This window comes from Papaver somniferum, chromosome 7, assembly GCF_003573695.1.
Source record: "Papaver somniferum cultivar HN1 chromosome 7, ASM357369v1, whole genome shotgun sequence".
NCBI classification, from domain to species: domain Eukaryota; kingdom Viridiplantae; phylum Streptophyta; class Magnoliopsida; order Ranunculales; family Papaveraceae; genus Papaver; species Papaver somniferum.
In genome coordinates, this window is record NC_039364.1 from 111,022,316 (window position 1) to 111,041,497 (window position 19,182).

Sequence of the window (19,182 nt, forward strand, 5' to 3'; positions counted from 1 at the left end):
GTGGCGGCGGCGACGGCGGCGGTGGTGGCGATCGGCGGAGGCGGTGGACAGCGGAGGTGGTGGCGGTGGTCAGTGGCGGTAGCTGTGGTAGTGGCACGACGGAAGTGGGCGGAGGTGGTGGTGGTGGCGCGGTGGCTGCTGGAGGTGGGGGTGATGGTGGCGCGTCGGTGATGGTGGTGGTGGTGTTCGGTGGTGTTGTTTGTTGCTTGTTGATGGTGACAATATAATAAGAATTAAAGTGGGGTTGATTTTTGTTTTTGTTTGGGTGATTTAAACTAGAAGGGTAATATAGACAGTTTATGTAAAATGGGGTTTTTGTGAACGAATTGTTTTGTGTTATAAACCATTGTTTATTTACTAAGATGCCCTTCGTGTCTAAGTTTAGGGTTGACATTTCTTGTACACCAAGTCTTCTATCTATATAAATAGGGGCTTAAACATTGTATTTTATACACACATGAGTAAGAAATCTCTCTTCTTCTTCTCCCTATTTTCTGTCTCCTTCTCTTTTTACAAGACGTTATCATGCACGTCGCTCTACGTCGAGCTCTGGATTTTCTTAAACAAAAAACGAAAATGGGTGATATAAGAAGTTATGTTCATGTTTACTACTCCCTCCGTTTCACAAAGACAGTCCACTTTGACTTTCTCAAAATATTAAGGAGACCATACTATTTTACTTGACTACCCTTAGTTACTTACCTATTTTATTTTAATTAAAATGTTAGCGATAAAGACTATCCAAAATTGGTGTGAGAATTATAAATACGAAATATAAAAGGGAAATTTAAAAGATATTGAATTTAAGAAGTATAAACTTTATAAGGAATCTAATTTTTAGAGTTAAATGTATATTTTTTTAAAAGGAATGAAGAATATATTTGTTTCCTCAATTATATTAATTTCTTTAATATTTTAGGTTGTGTCACGTTAAAAATGGATTTATGAATATAAAGAATTCAAAGGTATATTAGAGAGTTCATTGAAAAAGTACGACTATAAATAGAAGTTGGACACAATTTTGAAATAGACGAAAAGGAAATAGAGGACGGTCTTTCAGAAATAGAGGGAATATTTTTTTTCTGACAAATTTATTTTAGTTGATTTGTTTTACAAATCACTTGATATGTTTGTATAATGATCTTTCAACTATATACGTACATATACTAATTTTTGATTTATGTCTGTATGTCCGTACTTGCCTTTGCGGGATCAACAAAACTTTGATGTGCAATTAACTTTGGAGGCGACGTTTAGCACACGGGTAAAGACAAATCCACACTCTTCATCGGTTTGTTAAAACCCGCAACAAAGCATTCATTATAGATTATTTAATTCGCTCTTTTTGTTTTTAGTTCCCATGCGATTGTTAAGTTGATGATGCTTTTCCTTTTATACTGCATCTGTTGAATGGTCATGGACCAATGGTCATTTATTTCCCCCCCTCCATCTCTCTTAGAAAGATGTGACGAATACAATCGGTTGCTACCGTCACTGGCATATTTCTTACACTATTGCCGATATGATGTGAGCATCTTGGATTATTTTCCTACAACGGATTTATATTTTCCTTGCACCACCACCAGATTGTGGTCACTCTCAAAGTTTGGGGTACTGTAAATCCATTGTTTAATCCTAAAAGGATATGGTCTAATCCATAATTAAGGATACAGGTGATCTTTTTAGTAAAGAAGTTTCATATCTTTTCTTTTCTTATTCTTTTTCATAGAGAAAGAAAATAAAAAAATTCATCATAAGATGGTTACGGTTTTTATTACCTTAATGAAATTGTAATCACCAAAATATTGGTATTATCGCAATTTGATTACTTTCACGGTAATTATTCACATGCATGGTTGAAAAACCTACGTCCAATTTAGTTGGTATTTTTGTCCATTAGATGAAGATCATGTGATTAATGGTTTCTATTTATTATTATTATTTATAAAAAATCATCCGTCAACTGACTATGCGATGAAAACGACAAACTTTTTAATTTGTCGATACAATTTTTTTTTAATTGTATTAACCGATTGATGTTGTTTTTTTCTCCAATAACTCTCTGTAATGAGTTGTAAAATTGGCATTCTAAGAAAAAAAATTTAGCCAATTTTGGTTATTGATTTCTATTTCTTTAAGGAAATCTTCGTCAACCAAAAAGTAGATTTTTCTCTACAAATAATATACGATAATTTCTTTATTTTTCTCAAGAGAAGTTGGAATTAGATTTCTCTATGGATCCTAAAAGGATGAGATCGGTTATTACGTACTCACAATTGCAAACATCAATGAGATGGAGAATTGCTGCATTCTTGAAGGATATTTGCAATATTTAGTTCTCTTCCTTGTATTATTCTCCAAAATTTGAAGTTCCACTTGTAGTTGGAATTGGACACTAAAGATAAAAGGGTGCGCACCCGGTTTGTTAGCCAATATTATTAGTCCTCGTAATGACTATATTGATCTTGATTTAATTTTTTTTGATAAAGAAAGTGTCCATAACTTCATTCTAAATCATTATCTCGTTGGCCGTTGAGGTCACGAAGTTATTGGAGATTTTTGCATATTTTCAATACTTTTGGTTTTGACAGATTATTTTTATTTTATTTCATTTTGATTTTGTTCCAAAAGTTATCCACAGTTGATGGTAAATATGTATGTCTATTAAGACTACATTTTTTTAATAATGAGTACATGTCTCGAATTAATCGGATAATACTTTATGAAACTTGTTTTCGTTGTTATGAGATGAAAATATTTCCGCCATAATCAGGGGGAGAATATACACTACCAACAAAAATTGGTATTAAATAACTTTAACATTATATCAGTTTCTCTCCTATCATTATCAAATCGAAAAAAAAGGCTGTCAATTGGTGTGAAATGTCTCATTTTGCTTTTATATAAGCTTTTGCCTCTTGAAAGGAAAATCCAGTCACATATAGTAAAAAGTAGCATTTTAGAATAAGCTACAGATCATCAAAACAAGATCCACATTCTCGTAATTCATATCTCCTCACTTGAAGATGAGGAGATTATTATGCCTGCAGGCACTAATAACATTAGCCTTTGAAATAATAAATAATGGTGGTTGTAAACCCCGGCCTCTGCAGAGGAATATCAACATATGTGATTGGTTGGCATACCAATCCAATTAGGTTGGATTAATTTTGGATCCAAGACTTAAAATTGCCAAGCCTATTACTTACAGGTTGGTGTAGTCATAATATGTCATAGGAGAAATTTTTCGTTGTTAAAACGATTTTAAGGGTTTTATTTTTGCTTAAACCCTAGGACTGATTCATTAATTGTTCTATTTATACAATGAACTTGGCGTGGTAGTCTTTGAAGACTCATATTGCATTGACACAAGAAATGTGGTCGAAGAACATATTGAATTTGTAATCTTTTGAGGATTCAAATTTTATTCAGGCAGCCACCTTATTTGCTTACATAAGGTTTAACAATCCTTTATGTATTTTCTTAGAAATTTGGTACACAACCAAAAATCCGGATTAATTAGTTGATGATTTCAACGTTATAGGTCTCTTGAGGAGTTCATAAAAACACTAAATCCACGCTTTAGCAGCATAAATTCTATTATCTTTCTTTCTTAAATCTGCAGTTAGAATTATGCTAGCTTAAACTCTTCTTTGAGGTGGACTAGAGTTATGATTTTGATGTTCGTTTTCTATAATACTCATATAGTTGAGTTAGCATCCATAAAGTGTCGAAAGTTGTACTCTTTTTCCTTCGTTTCAGGTTTTGTCCCACGTGGTTTTCCTAACAAGGTTTTAACGAGGCAACATCTTGTTGACATTTACTTCTTTTATTTTGTATAAAATGTTGATATTTGTGCTCTTTTTCCTTCGTCCATTTTTTTTCCCATTGGGTTTTATTGGCAAGGTTTTAGTGAGGCAATTTAATTCAACATGATGGTCATCCAAGGGGGAGTTGTATCAATTTTGGTTGTTTATTGGATGCCCACATTTGATTAACCCAAATCAACTTAATCATCTCCTAAGAATTTGGATTTCCTTCTCACAAATATGATTTTTGTTCACGTATGATAAGGTATTCATATCTTGGCATTCTGTTGAAGAAACTACATCAACTATTTCTGCAAATCATCTCCAAGAAATTAGCAATCCAAGACTCAAGTACTTTATGTATTGAAAGAAATATGAAGACTCGAGAACACCACTATTAGAAGACTAATACAAAAGAAGACTTCATCAACTGAAAGATTTCTCACGAAAGCATTGCTGTCTCCAGCACTCAAAAAATTCGTTTATCGAAATTGGGAAGCGTCAACTCAAAGATTTGCAAGCCAAGATTTAACTGAAGTACTCATCAAGGGGGAGCACCATCATACAAGGAACATTTTAATGGACGTAATGCGTTGTACTCTTTTTCCTTAATTAAGGTTTTGTCCCACTGGGTTTTCCTTGTCAAGGTTTTAACGAGGCAACATATGCGTGTCTAACACTGTCTGAGTTTTTACATGCTTATGCAATTTCTGGTTTTTCTCTTTTGAGTTTTCCTGTTATGCTTGTAATGACTTGGCCACAGTGGTCAACAGGGAGAGTGTTATAAACCATTATTTATTTATTAAGATGTCCTTCGTGTCTAAGTTTAGGGTTTACATATCTTGTACACCAAGTCTTCTATCTATATAAATAGGGGCTTAAACATTGTATTTTATACACACAGGAGTAAGAAATCTCTCTTCTTCTTCTCCCTATTTTCTGCCTCCTTCTCCTTTTACAAGATTTTGTCGGAGTTATGGACAGTGGCTATAACTCGCGGCCCGTTAAAAAAACCTTACTGATTTCGCACAAATCCCTGCCATACTTTTCTTCACGGCCAAACCATGGTTCTTCCTCATCTTCTTCTCTCCGGTGAAAATAAACTCAGAATAATCGATCATGATTTTTGTGAACGGTTCAGGGAAGAATTAGTAATTTGGTAAACTGAGAAAGAAGGTAAACTGCGTTGAAGTCAATTGAACTATGGAAAGAGGAAGAAAAGGTAAATCAGAGTGTATAATTTAGGTTTTCTTATATGTGGTTTGAATTCTTTCAAAATTGATTGTTGATTGAATACATAGGTATGGGTTTTAAGAGCCTGACATGAAGAAGAAGGGGTTTTGATTATAATCACGGATATGATTTGAGAAATTAGGGTTTGTTGTTATTCTTTTGAAACTCTATGAAAATGTTGATTATATTGAAATTGCAGGGTGAAAGAGAGCCAATAGACAGAGAATAGAGTTATGGGTTTCTTTTGGATTCAAACTCTTTGCAGGGAACTCGAATTTGGGGGAAGAAATGGAGCCAGGAAGAGACAACAAACGCCAACAGTTGAACTGCATACAATGTGTTCGACAAAAAGCCTAAGACACTACCGGCTGATCTCTACCATCTTTGCCATGAACGTGTGCAAGCTGTGTTCAAAGAACTAAGATGGAATCTGTGTCAGGACAAAAGAAATAATGGGCTTTACTTGAAGGGTGTGGGACATGGTGTAGATACAGTTTGAGGAGAAATGTTGCTGCCATGGTTTTGTTTGTGAATGATATGCATTCTGGTGGTTATGCTTGAAGTGTTAAGACCAAGGAGATGAGCTGATGGATGCAGTTCAGGTGGAGTTTTTGTCAGCGAGAAAGAAGGGAACAGGCGCAAGATCGGTAATGTAAGTGATCGCAAATCAAGTGGATACCATGAAAGACAGGCCATCAATGAAAGGCGTCGGCGCAATCCAAAAGCAACAGTAATTGATGCACTAAACCGCCAACCAAATGACCATGAAGCAAGTGGTAAGCCTGGGCATGAATTATCTTTACAGTAAGACCTTATATATAGAAAATGTCACGAGTAGTTACTTAACTCATACAACATTGTAAATTAATCTGTTTCTGAAAGATGTAGACTTAGCCAGTTAGAAGAAACTGAGTTGATGATTTAGTTTGATTTTTGCTGGATGAACAAACGGAGTTGCATAAGGGCTTTGGGTTGTACGTAGCCTCAAGGAATCAAATATTGATTTGATATTATGAAAAACAATTTATCATGGTATTTTTGGTGCATAAGTTATATACGAGCCTTACTTTCATGGTATTTATCATTAATCTTAATTCTTCTTATTGTCCTCTAGGATTAGACAGGCCTGTATTATTTTTTTTTGTTTTTTTTTGTTGGTGGTTGTATTTTAGCAGCATTTAACATTTTGAGCTTCAAGGAATTGAAATAGGGAAGAATAATTGAAGCTAAATGAACTTAGATGAATGTTAGGACAGGTGAGAAGAAACTGGTGGAATTATTGCAATGTTTGTTCTTGCAGTGGGTTCAACTGAAGGCTTGAGAACAACAAGAAGATGATGGTACTGAGAGTGCAATTGTGTTGGCTGTGGGTTGTACTGAGAGTGCATTGCAGGCATGTTTTGCATTTGCTGTTGCAGTTGCAGTCAATGACAGAGGTTGTTTTCAATGGTTCAAGGTGGTATTGATGGCATGAAGTGATATGCTAGATTCAGTTAAAGAGGAGACCAAGAAGAAGAAGCTGATGCTGCCTGAGTTAAGAAAATAAAATGGATTGCAGTTTGGGAGCTGTTGATAAGTGTGGTATTGTACAGGCGATGGGATTGAAGTTGTAAGAGAAGTTGTAGCTGGGGAGTTTTGCATCACAGAAGTGCATCACTAGGTTATGGCCTGCAACTGCCCGTGCAATTAAACCAAGTCAGCTGAGTTAGCCATGACTCAGTCAACTCAGACACTGATTCAACCAATTGACTCGATAAGTTGTCTCAGCTTGACTTTCTGGGTTGACCCGTTGACCAACCCAGATATTGAGGCATCCAAACGAGATAAAAATGAAAAAAATTGAGGCATGGAAGGCTTGGGCCTTGTGTTTATAGGGAACTTAGTTCACAGTTTTTTTTTCTTTTTTTCTAAGCAACTCGGTTTAGTATGTTAGAGCAATTCTTATGGCAATGGCCAAACACAAACTTTTGTTCAGCCAGGTGGATGGCCAAACACAAACTTTTGGAGGACCGAGTACACAGAGTGTTTACCAATCGCCTTATTTGGTTCAGCCAGGTCTATCGCCATTTGGAAATTTACAAACTATCTTGACGGCGGCAGGTCTATCTCCAGGTCTCTCCCTAGGACTCTCTGAATTTTTGGCTTCTGAAAATAACAATGGGGGAGTTAGAGATAGAGATGATCGAGATAGAGATGAACGGCGTTAGAAGTAGCGTTTTTACATTTGTAGTTTTCGTTTTTGTTTGTAGTTTTCGTTATTGTAGTTTACATTAAAAGTACGACAATCTTTAATTAAATAAAATTACATATGTTTAAAAGTAACTGTTTTGCATTGGCTGAACTAAATTACGACGGACTATAAATTTCAGTATCACTAATGAGAAGTACTAGGTGGAAACAACAACACCAAAGAATGGGTTGAAACTGTTCAACACCTTAAGGTCAAAACATTTGTCGAAAGAAAAAGCCACATTTTTGCATCTTCGCCATTCAGACAACGATCTTGTCACCATCTCAGCATTAGTTTCACCTCTCAGCCGATATCGATTTACGTGTATGGTTAAAGCTACAAACTCATTTACTTCTTTCTTAATTGTACCAAAACGATGCTCTATGGCTAATACAGAACGACGACTCGGATTACGAGTGTCACTGCAGAACCCATCGTGAATAACGGCCCAGAAATTCACCCATGGATGGTTTTCCGAAGCAAGCTGAGTAAATAAAAATACATAGTTTCTGCAATTAGATTCATCTTCTTCTTTAGTATACGGAATTCGCCGAACTAACCGGGATCGAGACATTTTTAATCAAGGATTGAGAGTGAAGAGAAGAATGTATAGAATGTGTGAATTTAGAGTTGAAATGAGAAGTATTTATAGAATTCAATAAGTGTAGCCATTGGATCACAAACTTGTGCAGCCGTTCAGACAGATCCGTTGGCGCCATTAAGCCAGATGCTCGCGTTTCCAGCGTTGACGCTGGCGGTTTGCTCAAAAACGCACGTTTTGGATGAAAACGCGGGCGTCAGCTTGGCTGTCGCCGGAGTTGTTATATAAGGCGCGCGCCATTCCAACAGACGCGCGCCTGGTGGGGTGTCTCGATGTTCAAATGAATAGATTAGTTCATTTGAACATCCATTTTCTTGGTTTTTTCATCCCATAGTGGGATCAAAATGAACAAACTCTTGGTTTGTTCATTCCATATGAATTTCTCTTATGTTTGTACTTCTTCGTAATGGCTTCAGGCACGGGATGAAGTTTGTGGGTTCCGAATCTAAATCCTTTTTAGCACGGTTTATATAGCAATTTTCACTAACCGCTATGAGAAGTTAAATATACCCAGTGCATAGCAGGATACACACCAAATCAAAAGTCCTAAGCATGTATCGGGACGGGGAAAGGCGAAGCCGAGCCACACCAAATCAAAAATCCTGAGCGATGAGGCGAAGCCGAGCCAAGCATGCATTGGAAGTGGCGATGCAAAGCCCAGCCAAGTATGCATTGGGATGCGGCGAGGAAGTCAAGCCACACCAAATCAAAAATCCTAAGCATGCATTGGGACAAGACGAGGCGAAACCGAGTCACACCAGATCAAAAATGCACCACGGGGAGAGGCGAAGCCACGTCACACCATGGTTTTCGGGTCTGTCCGGTGCGTAGCACGGGTACAAAATCTAGTTTAGAATTTAAACCAATAAATCTAAAAACATGAAGATGAAAACGTTGGACATAGCTATGTGTAATAACAATAATGGCTATTCCAAACTCTAGTTATTCTTCTAAACAAAACAAGAAAATAGAAGATTTACTAGGCAATAAGACCTTTGAAGAATTCTTTATCGTCCCCAAACTCCTTGTCGTCAACAGCCATTGGGACATAAGGTTCATTAAGGTATGAGTTTATATCAATAAACCTTCTTGGCTGATGTTGTCGAACCAGGTCCTTTTGAATCTCATGGGTCTTATACACAAAAGCCTTTATTTGTTGAATCTCCTTTCGCATCTCCTTCAACACTTCAAGAACATCAGAAAACTTCTGAGAGTTTGAAGGAACAACTCTTGGATTACTCGCATTCCTTCTTTTTCTTTTCAAGGTTGGAGGCAACAAAGATTTCTCTTTTTCCTTCATGATTGATGGCTTAACAATCACATTAACATCCTTTCCATCAGAAGACATCATGCTTGAAGTATCCATAGCGTATAGGTTTGTGAGAGGAAATCACAAATTGAACTCAACAAGTAGTCTTGATATAAAAAGAGGTTTTGAGGAAGGAAAAATGAATGTAGGGTTTCGAAACCTTTAAACAGGTTTGTACACGTCCAACTCTTAACCCTATAGAGAGTAGAATTGTCGATAATAACCCTCCTTTATTGATAGACAGGGAATTCCCAAAAACAAAACTAAGAAAAGAATAAAAAAAGACTTTTCCTAAATCCTGAGAGGTACAAAATCATTGTCTCTTTTGATCAGGCGTATGAGACAATATTTACAAAACAACACAATCAAGTTGCGTTGTGGTGAACAACAATTTGTCCACCATTTTCCTCTTGAGAGGAATCCATAGACCCATGTCTATCAAAACGACTCGACCATACTTTCTTCTCTAATGGTCTTAGTTTATCCTCGTAAACTAACTTCTTAGACGAAGATAAAATCCTACATACCTCAGCGGTCTTCCGAGCAAGTTTAAGCTTATTTGATAATTGATTTGCTCTTCGTTGAAGTTTGTTGACGTGCCTCAATTGGTGTTTGTACTTGTAACACCTTGAAAGTTCATGACCCTTTAGAGAACAATACGAGCATGTCAAACTAGTATAAAAGTCAGGCTTCAGCGATGTGCATGCAGCTAGACACATGGTGGAACCTGCAACATTACATATAGAGTTTCCAAAGAACGGGTCAATATCCTCTTCCAGAATAATTGGGTTTTCTTCTGAAAGAATATCGATATTGATGTATGTATTGCTTCAGTTATCAAAATCAATATTTTCACCAAGAAGTGCAACACTTGATTTCTCGTCTTCATTAGAATCATAAGTGTCAGACATTTCATCAAGAGTTGCAGCAATACCTTTGTTCCCAGTGTATTTTCTACGATTTGGGCACTCGTTTGCAAAATGACCAAATCCCTTACACTTAAATCACTGAGGCATATCCTCGTCATCAGTTTCATCTGTTTTCATGTTTTTAGGATGAATACGATTATGAGGTTTAACTGATGCTTTAGGCTTATCTCTGGAGAACTGTTTACTTCTCTTCAACAGAAGATTCCTAAACTGTCTTGTGATCATCGAGAATGACTTGTCAAGATCTTCATCTGATGAATCCATCTCAGAGTGATCATCTTCAGAGATATACACTTTTTTACTCTTATCAAGTAATTTAGTGTCCTTTAATGCTTTAAACACAACATCCTTAGATTTGGATGAATGTTCGTGATCAAAGATCTTAAGCTTCCCAACAAGCGTATTTCTGGAGAGATTATCAAGGTTATTTCCCTCAACGATGGCAGCGATCTGAGAATTTTCATCACAATGTCTTTTTCAGGAATAGTCTTACCCACTGCAAAGGATGTTGTTGATGATAGTTTTTAGCTTAGGGTTAAAATCGTAAAACTGTACATCTGACATGACGTCACTATGACCATATTTATTGAACCAATCAGCATGCCTAAGAATTACCAGGGTACCTTTTTTTTTTACACGGGTCATGTTCCACGGCAGAACCATTAACATTGACTGACATCCCAAACCCTAATTCTCATGCTACCGCGTCAATGCATTCCAACCATGCCAGCCGCACCACTGTGCCAATGGAAAACCATGCCAGCCGCACCATTGTGCCAATGGAAAACCATGCCAGCCACATCTCCGCACCAAGGCATGCCAACCATGCCAGCCGCATGATGGTTTTCCAAAAGTGTTGTAGTGATAGTGGTAAAAAGATTCGTTTCAGACTTGTGAAGGAAATGAAATTTTAGATTTAATAAAATTATATATACAAAAATATTAACAATGGGCGAGAGGTACTGAGACGAAGGATTTGGACGAATTCACTACACATGGTTCATTCATATATTCTTTGACAATTTAAAACTCAATAAAATTAACATGGACTCTGATTTTGCCAAGATAGATTCTCAAAACATCGATTGTAAGTCTTAAGCATGATGTATCAAAACACCTAAGCTAAGCATACATCATCAAATTAAATAACAACCAATTAATTCAAATCATATTTCAATTTTAAATTAATGCAAAAGTCATAAAAAAGAATAAAATAAATTTACCCGTGTATGAAATTCACCCTCCTCCGTCGTCCCAGTGTTGGGTTTATCTCATCATGATAAAAACACGCTCAAAATATTTATTTATTGCTCAAATGGTGTTTACAATGAAGATAAGAAGAGAAAATGGTGTAAACAGCTAATGTGCGACCCACAGGAAGCGTCACAAAAGAACGATAAAAGAGAAGTGTTATTGTCGATGTGGTTCTAAGACCCACACCTATGACCCACGCTGACCTGTCGTTGTCACTGTTGAAGAACGACGGTTCCTGGACGTCCGTTCTTCATGTTCTTCGCGTTCTTCAGCAGCAGCAGCAGGAACCGAGTTTCTGCAACTCATGATTTCTGCTTCCTGAGCTCTCCTCTCAACCCCAAACTCTCGACACCCTTCTCTAACTCTCGAGAATCCTTTCTATACCCAACAGCCTCATAAAATCTTGCTCAATCACTCCAAATATTCTCCCATTACTCGGCAGTAAACTATATATTTTTCTTTCCTTTTTTTTATCTCGATCACGTATCTGCAGCTGTCAATTACGTGAAAACTATCCCTTTTTATCTTTGTCACGCTCCAACAAGTCGTTCAAGTCATTATACATCATCAGAACACGTACAAATTCTTCCAGAACCCGTGGATATCTTCTCCATGTACGTGTTTTCCATTTTTTCAACTCGTGGATTGCCTAGCCGATTCTAGCTAATTCTGATCGAACCAAAAGCCCACAACGTGTTTGCTAGGCCATATCACAACTTCTTACCAAAAATCATCCATTGAATCTCCCTAGAACACGTTCAAAACTTCGATCAAAAATCTGCCAGTGAAGAAGGAAATTTTCCCGCCAAAAATGAAATTTGAATTTTAGAAGAAGGACACCCCTTATCCAGTGGTCGCCCCTTATCCGTTGCTGGAGTCCGAATAACACATGTCCTTTGGGTGCCTTAAGTAATTTTTCTGGGGTGTTTCCAGCATTTTTTCTGGGTTCCTCCGGCGCATTTCTGGGGTGTTTTTAGTCTCTATCCTGGGGTGTAAAACACCACTTTTCGAGCCAATTTCGCCGCAAGAGCTTATTTTTCCAAAAACATCTACAAAAACATAAAATAACACAATAAGTATTTAATCGAGTCTAACAATACAGAACATTGAGAACAAAATAGACACATAAATGCGTCTATCAAATACCCCCAAACTTATTATTTGCTAGTCCTCGATCAAACCAAAAAAATAAAACCGAGTTAATCTCGGGAGGGTTTACCAGAGGTGTACCCACAAAAACCATGACTTCTGATTGGTAACAAGTATCTAAAGAGCTATGAGGACATACATATTCTCAACCTATCTTCAAGTAACTAGAATGCCAGAGAAATTAAAGGTGTCAGCTCTAAAGCTGACTGAAGAAAAGGGGAGACACATCCACACCACTGCTAGATAAAGAGATATCCGCTACACAGCTAGATAAACATTGTAAGATGCGTCCGCTGCTTTACAACTGGATAAGATTAGGAGAGAGATAAAAATGAGAGGGACATCTGCTACACAGCTAGACTAATTACGTGTGATGAGTTAAACCAGTGCTAGAAAGATCTTGTGCCAGATTGAAAGCAGACTAACAAAGCAACCAAAATGCATCTTTCTTCGACTCTCTCACAGTGCTCAGTAGAAACAACGCCTTCTTCGGTCTTCAACTGTTGATGATAAACTCTCGAACCTCATAGAACCTTGACAATTAACTCTTCTCATCGATTTCTTGCTTGACTTATAAATTTCTTCTTCCCTATGGCCTTATTGAACAAAAAGAACGTAATGATGTTTCACTTTTTTTTTTTCATTTTTTTTTTTTTTTTTGAAAACAAAAAATTACAAGACAAAAATTTACATGGCCATGAGAGAAGGACTTTCAAAACTTGGATCTTCGCAACTTGTGATGTCTTGGTATCATGGATTCTAACAACTTATATCATTTGCTCTTATAACTTCAACTTTGATTTTTAAATTATTCTCTTCTATTGTTGCTTCTAAGCCTAAAACGTCTTCAACTTTCTTCATAGATTTTGATGTCGCTCCGCTTGTTGATGATGATAAGTTTCTACTGAGAGAGAGTCGCAATCCAGTAACTAAGACTACATTGTGAGGTTGCTTTGTCTTTCTGGCATTTCCCTGACCTACTTGCCTTTCCATCATGTATGGTTAGGTCCTTCACGGTTACCCTCTAAAAGGAACAAGTTCTCTGTTGAATTTCAAGGATCTCAATGTCTTTTTCTCTAATGTCTCAATAAGTTGTTATCTCTAGCATTCTAATTTCTATCTTTTCGGTGAGAAACGGTATGTAAACTTAGCTAACCGAATACCATGTGACGCTATAAGTTTCAAAAGTGCAACTAAAAAGTTCTCCCATACCCCCAAACTTAAATCTAACATTGTCCTCAATGTTCTAAAGATAAAATTAAAAGCATATGAACAAGGAGAAACTGTTACCATTTGAAGAAAAAGAGTTAAGGAAAGATATTACCGTGTTGCATGAGATTGGGTACCTCCCAAGAAGTGCTAAGTTTAAAGTCTTCAGCCAGACATCGGAAGGAATTAGTCACCTCATAGAATCATATAGAAGTAGCCGGAATAATTGTGGGTCATCTGGATCAAAAAGTGCTAACCACAAGAAGAGGAAACTGCAACAGAGCAAGAAGATACCGAACATACCCTTATTTAACTTTTTATTTAAGACAACTATCTCTAGTTGTGGCTCAAGTTCAGGCTCTATAAAAGGGTCTAAATAAAATGTTTTCATAGGCAGGACTTCCTCAAAAGAATGATTCTTAAGATCAGGTTGTAGAGTCTGTAAATACTCAAGTAGGAACTTAGAAGCACATAACAATAACCTGAACAACTGCGGATCCTTAAAGTCAATTAGACTTGACTCACAAAACTGACCATAATGAAAGAGTTGGTCTTCCTTAAGCAAATGTGTCGACCCTATTCTCCTAAAGTAATTAGGTTTAGTCTCAAAACTTAATAACCGACACATCTTAAAATCAAATATTCCCACAATTGGAAGAAAAGTATTTGGTGGGAAAACAAAGTCAATCTTGGTATCATATCCTGGGTTAACCACATCAACCAGAGGATGGGTTTCTAACAACTGAGCTTCTCTCTGGACATCATTAGGTTCAGGTAAAAGTGTACGAAGATAATCTTGTAAGATGGTTGAGGCACAAATGTCAAGTCCTACACGAGGGAACTTTCTAAGAGTTAAAGCACCCGGAGACTGATAATCACCCCCAAACTTATATTTTTCTGTGTCTCTAGAAAGACTAGTCACAACTTCCTTAGTTTCTAGGTCATCGGATTCCTGAAAATGGTCAATTGATTCTTCTAAGTCGGGTTCATCCTCACTCATTTCTACGAGTTCATTTTATTTTTCTAAGTATAATTTTTCTAAATTTCTAGACTCTAAAACAATATTCTCCGAATAAACTCGTTCCTCAAAACTATCATCGGCTTCGTAGACAGGAAATACTACATCGTCTAAAACGAGGGTATCTCTAGTCAAATCCTCGTCCTTTTGAATAGGTGAATAATTATTAAAATTATTTGGATTTGAAATAGAAATAATATTATTATTGTAAAGCTCAATTGGAGTATCCATTTCCTGATTACTATTCCTACATAAGTATGATTCTCCATCAACACTATCCTCATCATAATAACATGAAAAAGATCGAACCTCATCAAAACAAGTAGTGCTACCAATTCTAACCTTGTTATCTTGATTATGTAAATAACTATCTTCATTCTCAAGGGTATTATTGGATACACTATATTGGCAATTCAAGTAATTTCGAGCAATTCTTTCGTTCGTCTCAGCTATCCGCTTGAGGTGGTCTTCTAAAGAAGGTTCACTCATTATTGTAGTTATTTCGTCTATAATTATACTATTCATCTCAGCTAACTTACGTGTCGACTCAGCTAACTTCCTGAGGGACTCTTCTAAAGGAGGAATAGGAACAAAGGGATCATAAAAAGGACTACTTTTCAATAGTTTGATTGTATCCTCTAGAGACGAAGAACTAGTACTATAATCTTCTTGCTCGTAAGACTGATGCATGTGTGGATAGTAATTGGGCTCACCAGGGTATGACCCATATCCTTCCAAAGGATGGCGTTCCCAACCACTATTCCCAACATGGTCATAAAAAGGATGATGTCCATATTCAAATTCAGGTCGATACTCATTGTATTGGCTTCTATCATACCAGTTCGATATTATTAATTGCAAGGGAATTCTACACAATCACAAACAAGGCTGACTCGACCAAATCAAACCTATAGAATCTAGCAAACAAAAAGCATGATGGCTCCACTTAGATTGTTTTCTAGACCAGCTTCTATTCCTTCGAAAAGGAATTCGTTACAATTTGAGCACACCCCTCTGGAATCAATCCGAGCTAATGTAAGTTGAATCGAGGCGAGGGAAGCTCAATGGAGCTTTGATACCCAAAGCCTCACCGGTATTACAATGCGGCGCAGTCACGCATTCAACTTACAGAAACCATCAAGAACTTTGAAGTATGCTTAAAAGAGTAACCAATATTTTTCGAAAGATTTTCCTACCAAGCTCGTTACCCTATCGGTCTCGTTCTAATCAAACTTTAAGCTTGGGTTCGCGTTAGGTTTCGCTTACCTAAGGCGGGCAAGAAGGGAACGGTGATGAAATCCGAACCCTTATCTTATATGGCCAGTTCTTGCCCTTTACTAGGAAATTAAAGCATCCGGTTCAGTCCTCAACATATAATCACCTTAAGGCAGACAGTAAACCCGCTGACAGGAGATTCGCGGGTGTTTAGAAGTTTACCTCCCGTACCAGACGGGCGAAGAACCGTTGTAGTCGACTCGGGCCACTGACTCCGGTGTCAGTGTGTGAACCCGAGAGGCCGAGACGATATTGTAATCGTCGTCCTTCCCTGCAAACAGTTTATATTTTTTTTTTTATATAACCCTTCCGCAGGGTTTGAAATTAAAATAAATTGTCCAAAGTCCAGTCCAATGAAAAGAAATAAAAAAAAAATAATTACAAAAATAAATAAATGGAAAGTCTCTTAAAAAAAAAATCTCTCTCTTTTTTCTTTTTTTTTTCTTTGTCTTTTTTCCTTCACTTTTAGCTTTAAGTTTTGATTCCAAGGTCTTTAGTATCCAACTTCAAACCTGTAATACAAAGACACAACCAAAGAGACGTAAAAAGAACAAATGGAATAATAAAAAATAATAAAAATCTAATAATTCTACCTAAGCAAAAATCCGCGTCGGCGGCGCCAAAATTTGATTTTATATTTTTGATGGGGTTGTAGTAAATAGGATTCATTTCGGCGTCGCCAAAATTTGATGGTTTTCCAAAAGTGTTGTAGTGATAGTGGTAAAAAGATTCGTTTCAGACTTGTGAAGGAAATGGAATTTTAGATTTAATAAAATTATATATACAAAAATATTAACAATGGGCGAGAGGTACTGGGACTAAGGATTTGGCCGAATTCACTACACAGGGTTCTTTCATATATTCTTTGACAATTTAAAACTCAATAAAATTAACATGGACTCTGATTTTGCCAAGATAGATTCTCAAAACATCGATTATAAGTCTTAAGCATGATGTATCAAAACACCTAAGCTAAGCATACATTATCAAATTAAATAACAACCAATTAATTCAAATCATATTTCAATTTTAAATTAATGCAAAAGTCATAAAAAAGAATAAAATAAATTTACCCGTGTATGAAATTCACCCTCCTCCGTCGTCCCAGTGTTGGGTTTAGCTCATCATGATAAAAACACGCTCAAAATATTTATTTATTGCTCAAATGGTGTTTACAATGAAGAGAAGAAGAGAAAATGGTGTAAACAGCTAATGTGCGACCCACAGGAAGCGTCACAAAAGAACGATAAAAGAGAAGTGCTATTGTCGCTGTGGTTCTAAGACCCACACCTATGACCCACGCTGACCTGTCGTTGTCATTGTTGAAGAATGACGGTTCCTGGACGTCCGTTCTTCATGTTCTTCGCGTTCTTCAGCAGCAGCAGCAGGAACCGAGTTTCTGCAACTCATGATTTCTGCTTCCTGAGCTCTCCTCTCAACCCCAAACTCTCGACACCCTTCTTTGACTCTCGAGAATCCTTTTTATACCCAACAGCCTCATAAAATCTTGCTCAATCACTCCAAATATTCTCCCATTACTCGGCAGTAAACTATATATTTTTCTTTCCTTTTTTTTATCTCGATCACGTATCTGCAGCTGTCAATTACGTGAAAACTATCCCTGTTTATCTTTGTCACGCTCCAACAAGTCGTTCAATTCATTATACATCATCAGAACACGTACAAATTCTTCCAGAACCCGTGGATATCTTCTCCATGTACGTGTTTTCCATTTTTGCAACTCGTGGATTGCCTAGCCGATTCTAGCTAATTCTGATCGAACCAAAAGCACACAACGTGTTTGCTAGGCCATATCACAACTTCCTACCAAAAATCAGCCATTGAATCTCCCTAGAACACGTTCAAAACTTCGATCAAAAATCTGCCAGTGAAGAAGGAAATTTTCCCGCCAAAAATGAAATTTGAATTTTAGAAGAAGGACACCCCTTATCCCGTGGTCGCCCCTTATCCGTTGCTGGAGTCCGAATAACACATGTCCTTTGGGTGCCTTAAGTAATTTTTCTGGGGAGTTTCCATCATTTTTTCTGGGTTCCTCCGGCGCATTTCTGGGGTGTTTTTAGTCTCTATCCTGGGGTGTAAAACACCACTTTTCGAGCCAATTTCGCCGCAAGAGCTTATTTTTCCAAAAACATCTACAAAAACATAAAATAACACAATAAGTATTTAATCGAGTCTAACAATACATAACATTGAGAACAAAATAAACATATAAATGCGTCTATCACCGCACCACTGTCGCAATGGCAAACCATGCCAGCCACGTTTACCGCGCCAAGGCATGCCAACCATGATAGCCGCACCATGCGTCAATGGCATGCCAAACCCTTGGCCCCACCATACCAAGCCAACCGTACCTTGCATGGGCCCTAGCCATGCTAGCCGCACCATATGCCAAGGGCATGCCAAACCCTTGGCCCCACCATGCCAAGCCAACCACACCTTGCCTTGGCCCTACCATGCCAAGCCGTCCAAACTCTTGGCCCCACTATGCCAAGCCGTCCGCACCATTATGCCTTGGCCCCGCTATGCCAAGCCGCCCGCACCATTCTGCCTTGGCCTCACTATGCCAAGTCGTCCGCACCATTCTGCCTTGACCCCACTATGCCAAGCTGTCCGCACCATTCTGCCTTGGCCCTACAATGCCAAGCCGTCCAAACCCTTGGCCCCACAATGCCAATCCGTCCAAGCCCTTGGCCCCACCGAGCCAAGCCAACCGCACCTTGCCTTGGCCCCACTATGCCAACCTGTCTGTGCCATTTGCCTTGGCCATGCCATGCAAGCCTTCCCCATGCGGCTACCAAAACGAAGGCGTGCGACGATCAACATCCACCCTTCAATCCTAGATGCAAATCTTAGCCGTCCAAGGTCGCCAGACAACGCATGGTAACCTTTGGCCCAAAACCCTAGTTTTGGCCACGCCAAACCACGCCAAGGCATGCCATGCCACATGTGCCAATGACATGCCAACCACCTTGTCGCGCCATACCATGCCGTCCTTTCCCATGCGGCTACCAAAACGAAGGCGTGCGACGATCAACGACCACCCTTCAATCCTAGATGCAAATCCTAGCCGTCCAAGGTCGCCAGACAACGCATGGTAACCTTTCCCCCAAAACCCTAGTTTTGGCCACGCCAAACCGCGCAA

General features: G+C 38.0%; 1 long non-coding RNA gene across 1 annotated transcript; it reads left to right on the forward strand.

Annotated features, from left to right (window-relative positions):
- The first annotated feature begins 4,724 nt into the window (after positions 1-4,724).
- On the forward strand, positions 4,725-6,077 carry LOC113298124. The gene is made up of 2 exons (XR_003334015.1): positions 4,725-5,031; positions 5,242-6,077. It is a non-coding gene; the product is annotated as an uncharacterized LOC113298124 (long non-coding RNA).
- The last annotated feature ends 13,105 nt before the right edge of the window (positions 6,078-19,182 follow it).